The sequence below is a fragment of the Diadema antillarum genome, unplaced genomic scaffold, assembly GCF_040938485.1.
Source record: "Diadema antillarum isolate AM-2024a unplaced genomic scaffold, OU_Dant_1.0 seq00000466_RagTag, whole genome shotgun sequence".
Lineage (NCBI taxonomy): Eukaryota > Metazoa > Echinodermata > Echinoidea > Diadematoida > Diadematidae > Diadema > Diadema antillarum.
Genome location: NW_027271436.1, coordinates 140,216 through 154,823, shown reverse-complemented (window position 1 = coordinate 154,823; position 14,608 = coordinate 140,216).

Sequence of the window (14,608 nt, the reverse complement as noted above, 5' to 3'; positions counted from 1 at the left end):
CCGTGTCTATGGAAGCCGGAATGTTTAGTACTTAAGTATTCACGTCATTATCACTCCCATGTCTAAATTGCTATTAGAGCAATTGCTATAGTGTGCAGCATGTGGTTACTTGTTCTCATTTTATCACACACATAAATGCATGTGAGAAGAATCTTCTGAGCCCCGAGTAATAGTCATTCTCTTTTGTTTATCCTTACTTTTGGTCTTAATTGTACCCGTGCTCCTCATCCTGTTCCCCTTACTAGGCTTTTGTTGGGACCTACACTCAACAAGCTTTGCTTTTTAGTAGGTTCCATCGTATTTCTCTTCGCATCTTTTACTTTGATTGAAAATGACACATCGACCGTTATGTATTACTTTTGTATTCCTATTTCTTCATGTATATATCCAAGCTGGACATTCTGTATTATATTTTGTTATATACCATGTATTTTCCATCGAGAAATACGAAAATAAATTGAAATTGAAAAATTGAAAAATTAATTGTTGTACATTGCAATTAATTTGTTATAATTTTTGAAAACATTCGTATTCCCCATCCCAATCAATACAAATTCTGAAACTAGTTGTTCAAATGTAAAAGTCTGAAAATCATCCGGAGGTTGCCTTTAATATTATAATACCAACATCTTGTACACGTGTATTGACGACCGAGTGCCATCGTCTGGCATCAATTATTCCATGTTCCGCCGTCGATCACTTTGCCCCACTATCTGTCTGTCGTCTCTTCCTCTACACGCCTCCAGATCCAAGGTCTAGGCATAAAACGGTTGAAACACAGGGCCAAATTTGTAATCGGATACATATTACAGGTCATTCTACAATTCTTCAAGTACGTCACCTTCACAATACTTTTCGATAGCTTTTTTTTTTTAAGATTATGGTACGTTCAATCTGATAAATCATAGTTATAACAAATGTGAAAATAATGAAATTAGTGAAATGATGACATTAAAAGAGTTTTCTTCCTTTTTAAATCATTGTTTCACATTTCACTTATTTACTAATCTGAAATGATGAAATTAAAAGAGTTTTCTTCCTTTACCGTAAATCATTGTTTCACATTTCACTTATTTACTAATCTCTAGAATGAGTAATTCTTCTTCGACGGGGCATTGCGAATGAAACAAAAACAAAGCTTTAGTGCCTTAAAGGGGATGGCTAGTAACTGATCAGTGGGAATGCTGTATTGTTGTTCGAAAATTATTTGCTTCAGAATGGTCTCATATTCAAGTAATGTGCAGTTTAATGTTTCCAGGTTAGCATGCCTGTACAGTGACGGGGCGATGGTTAACGGGCGTTAACGATCGCCCCGTCACTGGACAGGCATGCTAACCTGGAAACATTAAGCTGCACATTACTTGAATATGAGACCATTCTGAAGCAAATAATTTTCGAACAACAATAGATATATAATGTACTCTTAAATGAATCCCACAAGGATTGGAACAATCATCCCCCAGCATTCCCACTGATTCCCACTGATCAGGTACTAGCCATCCCCTTTAAAGTAGTTCTACAAATTGAGTTAGGGATAGAGACAACCAATGTAAAAATTTTGAATCCGTATAATAAATGTTTTTAAGTATTGTTAAATATACAAATTGTGAACAATAGTCAAATCAAAATATTTCTAGACTAAACCGTCTACAGTTATGGCTTAGTGAGGAAAATAGTGATATCTCCTTATATTTTAGGCTTTATTACAAATTTGTTTATATGGTAGGATGTTTTGTGATACGACTGACCTACACATATGCATCAAATGTGATAGCTCGAACATTTTTAAATCACTGCTCCCAATGGTAAACAGTACCTGTAAAGGCATAAATTGCCATTTCCAGATGAAACAAAAACCCAGCTTTAGTGCTCAAAATACTTCTAACATGTGAGTTCGGGATAGAAACAACCAATGTAAAATTTTGAATCCGTACAATTAATGTTAAGTATTGTTAAATATACAAAATGTGAACAATAGTCAAATCAAAATATTTCTAGACTAAACCGTCTACAGTTACGGTTTAATGAGAGGTTTATCTCCTTATGTTTTAGACTTTATTGCAAATTTTTACATGGTAGGATGCTTTGTGATACAACTGACCTACACATATGCATTAAATGTGGTATCTCAAACATTTTTAAATCACTGCTCCCAAAGGTAAACAGGACCTTTAAGCCCCCACAGTGCATGATTCAGAAATCGGACCCCTCCCTGCACTTTCCCCTTCTGAAGGTGGCCCTACACTTTTGTCCCTCAAGCGAGACACACTGGTTTTCTTACGTTCTTGTCAACATTTTACCCGACGTGTGCATGAGATTGTGGAATTCTAGGGATACTCCCTTCCACAACCTCCTACCGTTCGACCCTCCTCCATAAACTTAGCACACTTTGGGGATTAATAATTTTCCAATATATATATATATATATATATATATACATACATATTTAATGTATGCTTATCACTGGCGTAGCCAGGGGGGGGGGAGGCGATGGGGGCGATCGCCCCCCCCCCCCCCCCCCCCCCTAAGATTTGGACCGGGGATTTGGGAGGCGGAAAAAAAATGCGTGTATACTGTATGCATGCACATGAAGCGGGTCTCCTTTGCAACCTTTCATCAAATAACATATTTTTTTGAATATTTCACTCAAAGTGTGCACCAGATCGTTGAATTTCAATTCAAAATATGCAAAATCTCTCGTGCTTGGGAGGGGGTATCCCCCTCCCAAACCCTCCCCCTCTGTGCCTCTTTCCCTAGCTTAGTACACTTTTTAGATTTACAAAAAAATTATGAATAATTCTGAGTGCACAAGACTTATCACATACCTTCCAAAAACTCAAGGTTCCCTCATGTATAAGGGGAATTTCCCCTTTTAATCGACCCTTTCCTCCCTCAGTCCCCTCCCCCATCAGGTTTTTTTTTTTTTTTTTTATTTCCCAAATGTTGATTCCATCAAATATGCGTATACGAGATATCTCAATTTCAACCTTAAAAAGGCAAAAGCTCCATCGGAAGGGAAAGGTGGAGATAACACTCGTCCACGCCTTCTCCCTGCTCACCCGCCCCTCCCCCCCCCCCCTTCCGCCATGCATAGAAGTAGACTGTGGCTATACCCAGATCGCTTTATTTCAATTCTAAAAACGCAAAAGCTCCGCGAGCGGGAGGCGGAATTCCCCTTCCCCTAAGCTCTACCTCACTAGACTTTATACACTGACACACAGATGGTGCACATTCGGAATAAGAGCTAAATTCCGTGATTTTAACACTTCGATGAAAAAGTATTGCACCAAAAATTTGCACCAGATCGCTGAATTTCAGGTCTGAAAACGCAAAATCCCCTTCGTGTGGGAGGGGATATGCCCCTATCTACAACCTCGTGTGCATGCTTTTTCTGTTTGATTGCTGAACAGACAGCGTTCATGATATTCAGTGTAAGAATTAATACAAGAAGTGTATTTAAATATAGGCAAATTGTTCAATGATAATCTACATCAAAATATACTGCAACCTTAAACAAGTGGGACTGTTTCAACTCGTTAAAACACGCAAAAGCATGCATCAAGTTGCACCATTTGCAACATCAAAATGCAAAAAGTTCTCACCGTGGGAGGGGGTACACCCCCTCCCACACCCTCCCCCTCCTCCTTCGCTCGCTCCGCTCGCTCGGGTTCAGTCGCGTTCAAGATATTCAGTGAAAAGAATTAATACAAGAAGATTATTTTAATGATACCATTTTATAGGCAAATTGTTCAATGATAATCTACATCAAAATAAACTGCTACCTTACACTAATGTTACTGTTTCACGTCGATAAAACGCGCAAAAACATGCATCAAACTGCATCATTTGCAACATCAAAATGCAAAAAGTTCTCACCGTGGGAGGGGGTACACCCCCTCCCACACCCTCCCCCTCCTCCTTCGCTCGCTCCGCTCGCTCGGGTTCAGTCGCGTTCAAGATATTCAGTGAAAAGAATTAATACAAGAAGATTATTTTAATGATACCATTTTATAGGCAAATTGTTCAATGATAATCTACATCAAAATAAACTGCTACCTTACACTAATGTTACTGTTTCACGTCGATAAAACGCGCAAAAACATGCATCAAACTGCATCATTTGCAACATCAAAATGCAAAAAGTTCTCACCGTGGGAGGGGGGACACCCCCTCCCACACCCTCCCCTCTCCCTTCGCTCGCTCCGCTTGCTCGGGTTCAGTCGCGTTCATGATTTTCAGTGAAAAGAATTAATACAAGAAGTGTATTTAAATCATACCATATTATAGGCAAATTGTTCAATGATAATCTACATCAAAATATACTGCTGCCTTACACTAATGTTACTGTTTCACGTCGATAAAACGCGAAAAAACATGCATCAAATTGCACCATTGCAACATCAAAATGCAAAAAGTTCTCACCGTGGGAGGGGGGACACCCCCTCCCACACCCTCCCCCTCCCCCTTCGCTCGCTCCGCTCGCTCGGGTTCAGTCGCGTTCATGATATTCAGTGAAAAGAATTAATACAAGAAGATTATTCAAATTGATACCATTTTATATGCAAATTGTTCAATGATAATCTACATCAAAATATACTGCTACCTTACACTAATGTTACTGTTTCACGTCGATAAAACGCGCAAAAACATGCATCAAACTGCATCATTTGCAACATCAAAATGCAAAAAGTTCTCACCGTGGGAGGGGGGACACCCCCTCCCACACCCTCCCCTCTCCCTTCGCTCGCTCCGCTTGCTCGGGTTCAGTCGCGTTCATGATATTCAGTGAAAAGAATTAATACAAGAAGTGTATTTAAATCATACCATATTATAGGCAAATTGTTCAATGATAATCTACATCAAAATATACTGCTGCCTTACACTAATGTTACTGTTTCACGTCGATAAAACGCGCAAAAACATGCATCAAATTGCATCATTTGCAACATCAAAATGCTAAAAGTTCTCACCGTGGGAGGGGGGACACCCCCTCCCACACCCTCCCCTCTCCCTTCGCTCGCTCCGCTTGCTCGGGTTCAGTCGCGTTCATGATATTCAGTGAAAAGAATTAATACAAGAAGTGTATTTAAATCATACCATATTATAGGCAAATTGTTCAATGATAATCTACATCAAAATATACTGCAACCTTAAACAAGTGGGACTGTTTCAACTCGTTAAAACACGCAAAAACATGCATCAAGTTGCACCATTTGCAACATCAAAATGCAAAAAGTTCTCACCGTGGGAGGGGGTACACCCCCTCCCACACCCTCCCCCTCCTCCTTCGCTCGCTCCGCTCGCTCGGGTTCAGTCGCGTTCATGATATTCAGTGAAAAGAATTAATACAAGAAGTGTATTTGAATTATACCATTTTATAGGCAAATTGTTCAATAATAATCTACATCAAAATAAACTGCTACCTTAAACAAGTGGGACTGTTTCACGTCGATAAAACGCGCAAAAGCATGCATCAAATTGCACCATTTACAACATCAAAATGCAAAAAGTTCTCACCGTGGGAGGGGGGACACCCCCCTCCCACACCCTCCCCCCCCCCCCCCCCCCTCGCTCGCTTCGCTCCCTCGCAGACTAACCGCCCCCCCCCCCCTAATGTTACTGTTTCACGTCGATAAAACGCGCAAAAACATGCATCAAACTGCATCATTTGCAATATCAAAATGCAAAAAGTTCTCACCGTGGGAGGGGGACACCCCCTCCCACACCCTCCCCTCCCCCCTCGCTCGCTCCGCTTGCTCGGGTTCAGTCGCGTTCATGATATTCAGTGAAAAGAATTAATACAAGAAGTGTATTTGAATTATACCATTTTATAGGCAAATTGTTCAATAATAATCTACATCAAAATAAACTGCTACCTTAAACAAGTGGGACTGTTTCACGTCGATAAAACGCGCAAAAGCATGCATCAAATTGCACCATTTACAACATCAAAATGCAAAAAGTTCTCACCGTGGGAGGGGGGACACCCCCCTCCCACACCCTCCCCCCCCCCCCCCCCTCGCTCGCTCCGCGCGCTCGGGCTCGGTCGCTTCGCTCCCTCGCAGACTAACCGCCCCCCCTAAGATGAAATCCTGGCTACGCCGTTGATGCTTATATATATTCAATGTATGCTTATGTACATTATATGTCCTAGAAAGTATCGTTATAAGGTCACAATTCGAGATATGGAAAATTGATTTTAAGTATGGAATTATTCATCCCATGGACAAGTTTACTTCATTAGAGGAAGTGAAATGAAACCAACAAACAAGTAGACTTCGTTGTAATTTCGCACAGAGACTATTAAGGATTTCATGAAATGTTGATTATTTGCATTATAATTCACAAGTAGATAATCATTTCAAAAAGTAAAATATCATGTAAATGAGACGAGCACGTGGGTGACAAAGAAAAATGGATGTTGCATGATGTCATTATCAAATCATGATACCAATCATAACAGCTAATGCGCCTATTCACCTTCGCTCCATTGCGGGTTATGTAAACGCTTATTTTACGGCTGAAATATATCCTCAACTTCCTAAATCTCCGCAACATTTTTTTTTTTTTGAATTTTGTCTCAACTGTATTTTTTCCCCTTTTTTTGCATTGCTCGTAGTTTACAGTGTCCCATGCTTTTGCGTGTTCGGTTTCATATCTGTCATCTGAAAGTATTTAGTCTAGTCAGGGCAATACGACTCCGAGATATACAGATAGGAGGCACTTTTGGTATATTTCATGTCTTTGTTTGCATAAAGTCTGATAGATGGGATTGTTCTGCCCAGTCACCATGGTAACACAGAGAGAGAGAATTAGAGACAGAGTAGCAGAGAGAGAGAGAAAGAGAGAGATATAAGTACTGGTAACAAATAGACATCGTGATATATAAGCGATGTCCCTTCTTTTTTACTGAATGGTTTACTTTAAGTGAGATGCTTCGGTCATGGTCATAGTACCGTCCACTGTAGAATGTATTACGTCTACGTAGCAGACTTTTTGTCTCAGACCCAATCAAGTAGGGCGCGATCTCTTCAAATTACAGCTGTTAGCTGTATTTTGCTTGCTATTTAAGTTCGAGTGTCCTTTCAATAGCGGAATGTCTCCAGCAGATGTGTAGGGTAGGAGCATCAGGCAGACCCAGTCATTTCAGGACAAACGAAAAATTATGTAGACACTCACTACTTGTGACATCGACTGCTGACTTATCAGAACTTGTCGAGATGGATGGAGAGTATAAGCAATAGATAGGAGAGGAAAAAATAATGGTATACATCAGTTGTACATGTACAGATTCGGCAAGCTCGGAGAGAAGAGTTTTTTTTCTTTTGGTAATGCTCATCAGCAGCCGACGAACATCACGTCACTGACTTTTGAGATTTTTTTAAACGGTGGACGACTTAGGAATGAAGATTGACTGTTCAATTTGAAGAATGGTTTATATAGTCAAACACGCGTCAAATTTTAATCTTTCGCGATAAAATTCTGACATCATAGTTCCAATGGATGATGAACCCTTTAAAGGGCGTGTACAATGTAAATGCATATTTACTTGTGTTGATTCATGACAACCTGATCTGATCATCACATATGTGGCAAAATAGATATCTGAATATGTGACATATATTTCATAATAACTTTTCTTCTATTCTTGTTCAGATTCCATGGATACGCCCACAAGAAAAAGAAAATCTTCCAAACTAAGTTTCCGTGACATCATCTGTCAATAAGAGCTAAACTACTAATATGATTCACTAAAACACTGAAATGCACTTTGCCCTATACTAAGCATGACTTGCGTGTTTCCATACAATCTCTTTTTTTTTAAGATTAGCAATGGAACATTGTTCTCATCCTGGGAGAACGTTTACATTCAGAAACTTGGTTTGGAAGATATTTCGATCAGCACAATACAAGTCTAACGTGCATCTGCATTGCTTGGTCCTTTAAAGTGTAAGTCCCGTCTGATGAAAATATCAGCTGCTAGAAATTAATAAGAAATAACTTTGTTTCATTTACCTCTATGTAATGAGGCAAAGTTAAATGGAGTGAAAATTAACTTTGACATAATTAGAAAAGACTCACTTGAATCAATACACTGTAACTCGACCCCTCCCCATAAAAAAGAATCTCTATGATACATTCTTCAAAGTTTTTTTGAAAGGATGAAATAACATGTTGTTGAATATTATATAATTATGTTTTGTAAGGACCCAATTGGTGGAGACGTCGCCGACTGTCGCGAGTGATCAGTCTCGGCTACTCGGGCGATTCGAGAGACCCAATTTAAAGGAGGGCTGGCGCTCTCACCAAGGCGACTCCGGTGCGACGTCACTAGATGTCACTATGTAGAATAAGGTGACAACCATCTTCCTCATCTTCTCCATCGCCAACTGCTGCCTCAGCATCCACAAACTGTGAAACTGTGAAGCTGCTTCGACTGCTTCTTCCTCATTCTTCTGGTAAAGTACGACCCCACCTCCCCTGGGTGATGCAATGTTGGAGGGACAGTGCTTCACTAGAAATGAAGATGTCCCCTGGCAAATTAAGCAAGGTGTCGGTGTCTCTTCCGGGGCAGTTTAAGGAGCAGCAGTAGCAGAAACAAGTGCCAGTTCATGATAAAGACCTTGACCGTGAAGAGCCTTGCTTGGACCAGCTGTAGTGAAGGCGATTTGACAATGCCAGCACGCACTCAGTCACGTGGTCTCTAAAGCGGATTAAGGAGCGGAGACGTCGGGGACAGTCGCAGACAAAAATTCGTTGCTGCAACTGATGGAGACATCGCAGAGGCGTCGCGGAAACGTCTCCTAAACCTGCTGGAGATTGAAATAATGCCTAAATATGGAATACAGGGGCATTTACACTGCAGCAAAGAAAAAAAAATCACAGCCCAATTTTCTCCGTAGGCTGCTAATCATCTACAGGTGTTTGAGCGAAAACTGGAATCGAAAAAAAAATCTTCTTCACGAATGATTTTTTTTTAATTCGGTAGTATCATTCTGTTTCGTTTGTTTGTTTGTTTGTTTGTTTGTTTGTTTGTTTGTTTGTTTGTTTGTTTGTTTGTTTTTTACAGTTTGCAACAAAGGAATACAGGAAACCGAAAAGAATTTACGAATACTGCAACAAAGGAAAAATCACATCTCAATTTTTTGATGAAAGTTGGTTTTGAAATGGCTCCGTAGGCGACAGGCTTTATTAGGACCGTTTCACCTTGTTTTTGTTTCAGCAAAAAAATCTAAACGACCCTTTAGTCACATTCTGGTTTCTTAATACCTCGCAAAACGTTTAAATCTTCACCTCGTTTGTTTGTTTGTTTGTTTGTTTGTTTGTTTGTTTGTTTTTGTTGTTTCTTTGTTTCTTTGTTTTGCCAGTGTAAATGCTCGCTTTGCGGCTCGCCAGGTTGATTTCGGTTTTTGGTCGCGTGACATCCACTCTCGGCGCGGGGGCCCTGCCACTTGTGTCTACTGAGTAGTACCTCCTTGGAATAACACAGATTAGTGGTCCGATTACATTCCGGGTTTTCCTGCACTTGCGTATTTCCTGCCAAAAAAAAAGCCGAGATGATTCTGGTTTTCCAGCAGTGTAAACGGTATCTCGAAAACTACGATTTTGTAATTCTGGTGTTTTGCAGTGTAAATGCTCCTATGAATGTTTGATTTTCCAGCGACTCCCAGGAGACCCACTGGTTTCCACGAGACGTCGCAGAGACGTTGCTGAGAAACGAGCCGCCACGGGGTCGCCACCCAGTCTCTGGGCCAATGAGATACCCATGGTAAGTGTAAATTAAGTTTGGAGCACTACATGAATGGCAGTGCGTATCAACTCCGATGAACTCTAATAAGATATCTTATTATCTCAGAGACAAAAAAATAAAAACAAAAAAAGTCAAAGCGATTTGCATTTTAACCTTTCACGTTCTATCACTACTGCTCCACCCCCCCCCCCCCCCCCCCCAGAACACACTGGTCTGGCTTCCAGACCCTCTGCTCGTACTATTTCGCTATTCAGGATATTGACGCCCTCATCGTCGAAAACTGGTATAATTTTAGGTGGTCCAAGGCGTGGCCGCGGAGTCCAGTTGGCAAAGGGTCTGGAAACCAGCCTAAACACACACAAGCACAGTCCGCTGGCAGTGGGGGCGCCAGTGAGCAATACTGTACATCAACAAAACATATTTAATGATGACGCAGCTACATACCACCTGCCCAAAGCTTGCGCTAGAAGAACCAATGTTGACTGAATGCCCGTAATCATTAGATTCCCTAATATACTCATATATCCCACAAAGGTAAAGAAAGAGGTCGGATATCCTGGCTTTGCAATGAGCACCAGTATGGGAAAAAGCCTTCTGTTGTTATGGTGGCTTTTTTTTCATAGTTTTTCCTTTCTCCTGAGTTGTCGTTGTCTGTTTTACTTCAATATTTCACGGACCTCGTTCTTCTAAAGATGATTTATGCACTCCGCATGAGATAGTCTGCGGAAAATGGTGGGGCCTTTGTGTATCCTATGCGCTCCAGCCATGAACGTCTGAGAGCGCAGACGCCAATGGGTAGGTAGCAATCTGTCCAAACCAACTTCCACCTGTGGAACGACACATCGCTGATACAACTTGTCATGCAAGGATCGAAATCTCTTGACAGCGCAGTGGCATGTGTCTGCGTTTTTATGGGTGTGCGTATGTTTGGGTGCGAGAGCGTGTGAAGGTATATGCGTGTGTGTGATAGATCGTATATGTGAACGACTGAGAGGACAGTTATTGAGATGTATGTATAGTCATGTTTTCCGAATTAACACTTCTTATATATAATTTTCAATTATTTTTTTTATTTTATAACTTCTTCAAAATTCGATTGGTTTGTTGAGGTTTTACTGCCAGCATTAATTGCTACCATCGGAAGTATATCTCAAGCCTCTTGTTTGCAAAATAAGTTTATGACTTTGCCATATTAAAGTGAGAGTCTCTGGAGTAATATTTGACTGTTTTGTTTAGTGGTTTTTTGGTCGTTATCTAATTTGCTGTTATTCTGTTATAGTTAAAATGAAAATGCATATACAACAAACAGTACCAGTCAATTACTTCAACGTGTAACGCTAATACTCTTCGAATGATTCCATACCATTTCTTAGAAGTAAAAGGTTGGTTTGCGTTGACAACAAGAAGCTGATCCTTATAACATAATTATCATTGCGATAGTAGTGTTTTGGGAGAGGGTGAGTTCCGGCACTGATGGTCCAGCCTGTGCTTTTGATGTCGCTTGGACAAGAAACGAGCAGACACGTACCGTCGCATGCCGGTGAAACAAGCATTGCAGGATAGCATGAATTTAGCAGATGTCTATAGTCAGTCATAATTGACAAACGTTATTCTGGGGCTCTGTGGTACAGTGGATAAGACTCTTGACATCACAACCTAGGTCCCGAATTCGAGTCCTTGCACAGGATGCTCAAGTTACCCACGGGGTGAGTTGACTCAGTCGGTAGCGCGCCTGCCTCACGATCACGCGGCCCGGGTTCGAACCCGAGTCTGGACTGAGCAATGTTGTGTGTAAACATACCGTCCCCTCTAGCAAGAGGCAAAACACTCTGTCCCTCGGATAGGACATAAAATGGAGGTCCCTTGTATGAGAGAGTCACAGCTCATGCACGTAAAAGATCCCGCTTCATTCATTCATCGCAAAGAGCAGGGTGTCTAACCCGGTGAAGTGGTCCCACCCCACATCCAACTGGACCCCATGGAAGACCAGCTTAGTGTAGCTGAATATTATGGGCTATCCAGCCATCTTCACAGATGGAAAATGAACAACAACAACAACAACAACAACCCACGATGTCCCTCTCGACCCAGGTGTAAAGATTGGTACCTGACAATGCTGATGCATATGTGACTAACGATGAGGCTCTCGGAGAGAAGAGTGTTAGCACTGAAGAGGCTACCACGGGTAAGTGAGACCATTATTATGATATTGTTTGTCAAGAAACATTCAGTGACTGGAATGCTTTATATCCTGCATAAGTATTAACCCCGATATCAGTTCGTAATCATCCGCATGCACATTAAAGGCCGGATGGTATAGAATTGTGGGGATTAGGATTGATCGTTTAACTTTTTGCAAGATACTGAGAAACCACTTATGAAATGTTAGAGTGCTTACTATTCTAGAGGAATTCAAAGTTTATTTAATGGAAATCGGTTTCGAAATGGCTGAGTCGACATCCAAAATCAAAGCAAGGCGAAGATATCCTATAAAAGGTGGGTCCCACCTTTTATAAGTATCGCTTGTTTTTGATATCTCAGCCATTTCAAAACCTATTTTCATGAAATAATAACGTTGAACTCTTCTTGGAATTACATGCTCTTTCATATTTCGTGCAGATTAAAGGGATGGTATAATGGGGAGGTAGAGGGAGTAACTAGTATCACAGTTCTGGGCAACCGTATTATATTCTAATATTCCATAACTGTCTAATTGTATAATGTATAATATAGTACTTGCACAGTCCAACTACTGGTATATGTCACGGCGAGACACACTAATTAGGAATATAAGAAGCTGATCACGACCTACAAAAGGGATGGATCGAATCAGGTTTAGTGCGATGACCCCCGATAAGGAACTACTCTGAGTCAAGAAACACAGCCAACCAAACCATTTTCAAGTTACATGTAGATTTGGCTGACAAGACAGAAAATCCAAATCCTGTATGAATGAATGCGACATGAAAGTAGTTCATAGCAATGACATAAGGCATGAAGAGTTCAATAAACGGTCGTTTCGTCTCCGCGAGAAATAGGTCCTATGGCAGAAACAGTCTCGCCAAACATGCTTCATTCTTCAAGTCGAAACAAAACAACATCGATCAAAACAAACGAAAACAAAGGCCAGCCTAACAGAACTTCTTCTCATGTCCATTCCCTCGCAGCGTATAGGATAGTCCTTCCTCATTTACTTATTGTTCTACTCTTTGCAACATGGGTAATTATTCAAATTCATGAAGTTCTTCCGTCGAGTTGTTTTCATTGCAGCTGATTGACAAATTGCATCACATCGAAGTAAATAAGGATCAGATTAGAACCAGCTCTTACTGTCGGGCGGAAACTCGGTGGCATAGTTGATAAGACGCCTGTTCGGATCCCAGGAGGTCGTAGGTTCGAATCCTGCTCGGTATGCCCATGATTTCTTTTGGCATGGCTACTTCTAAAACACTGATCAATTCAGTGTTCATTTGCGGCGATGTAGGACAATTTGTCAATCAATTGCAATAAAAACAGCTATACGGAGCTTCATGAATTGGAATGAATATTTGTCCTTGCATTAATTTTCAAGGTCAAATACACACGCATCGCTTCAGAAAACGTTTCTGTGCACACATTTTTAAATTTGTCGGGATGACATTCGTTATCAAGAAGGTCGTTGATATAAAAATAAAATGTAGCTCTTTATTCCGACGGTTCGTTTACAGTCCGAAAATGAGATAAGGTTCGTTATTCAAAAGTTTCGAAAGTGACACAACACGTGCTTTGTCAGAAAATATACACATGTATCAGCCTCCACTGACATTATACCCAATTTTTATTGCGTAATATTCTATGCTTGCTTTTATTATAGAATACCGTTATTTGTCACTAAAAGAAGTTTTGTTTTTATTTCAGATCAAAGAACCTTATCTCATTTTCGGGTTAACGAGGCTTCGGAATAACGTACCTTTGGAATAACGATTTTTTTTTTTCATTATCGGAATAACAGACGTTTGGAATAGAGAACTCTGTTTCATTTTAGGATTTACGAACCGTTGGAATGACAAAGCTTCGAAATAACGATCTGTTATATTCTGTCCACCCAATAATATACTATGCCGTCATCGCAGTTCACCCCGCTCACATGCACACGTTGTTTAACGTGAACAAGAGAGTATCACTACAACACAACGCTTGTTTTTTTCCCCTCCGTCCTACCATCCCGATATCACTATGTTCAATGTTCAACAGGTTGATCCCTGAGCGGTTTCTGTCCTGCACCTGTTTGTCATTGGGAGCAGTGATTGAAAAATATATATTTGTATTCAAGTTTTCACATTTGATGCATGTAATGTGTAGGCCAGTTGTATCACAAAACATCGTACTATATAAAAATTTCGCAATAAATCCTAAAATACAAGATGTCACTATTACTTTCAATAAACCATAACCATGAATGGTTTATTCTAGAAACAATTTTATTATGACTTTCGTTCACATTTTGTGTATTTAACAATACTTAACATTGATTATACTGATTAACATTTTTACACTGGTTGTTTCTATCCCTAACTCACACGTTTTAGAATTATTTTGAAGCACTAAAGCTGGGTTTTTGTTCCATCTACAAATGGTAAATAATGAGGAGGTCATCTGCAATGGATGTAAATATTCAACGTGCAGCTGTCAAACATTTTGAACTGTTTCCATACATCTTACTTACCATTTTGTTGGTTTGGTGTCTTTGATGTATCTCAGCTAAATCATGTTGTTGTTGTTGTTGTTGTTTTTATGTGAAGAAATCCCTGGCGTCCATTACATAATGCTCTCTTCAACTGATGTGATTATTCTACAAATCATACATTCTAGAATCTA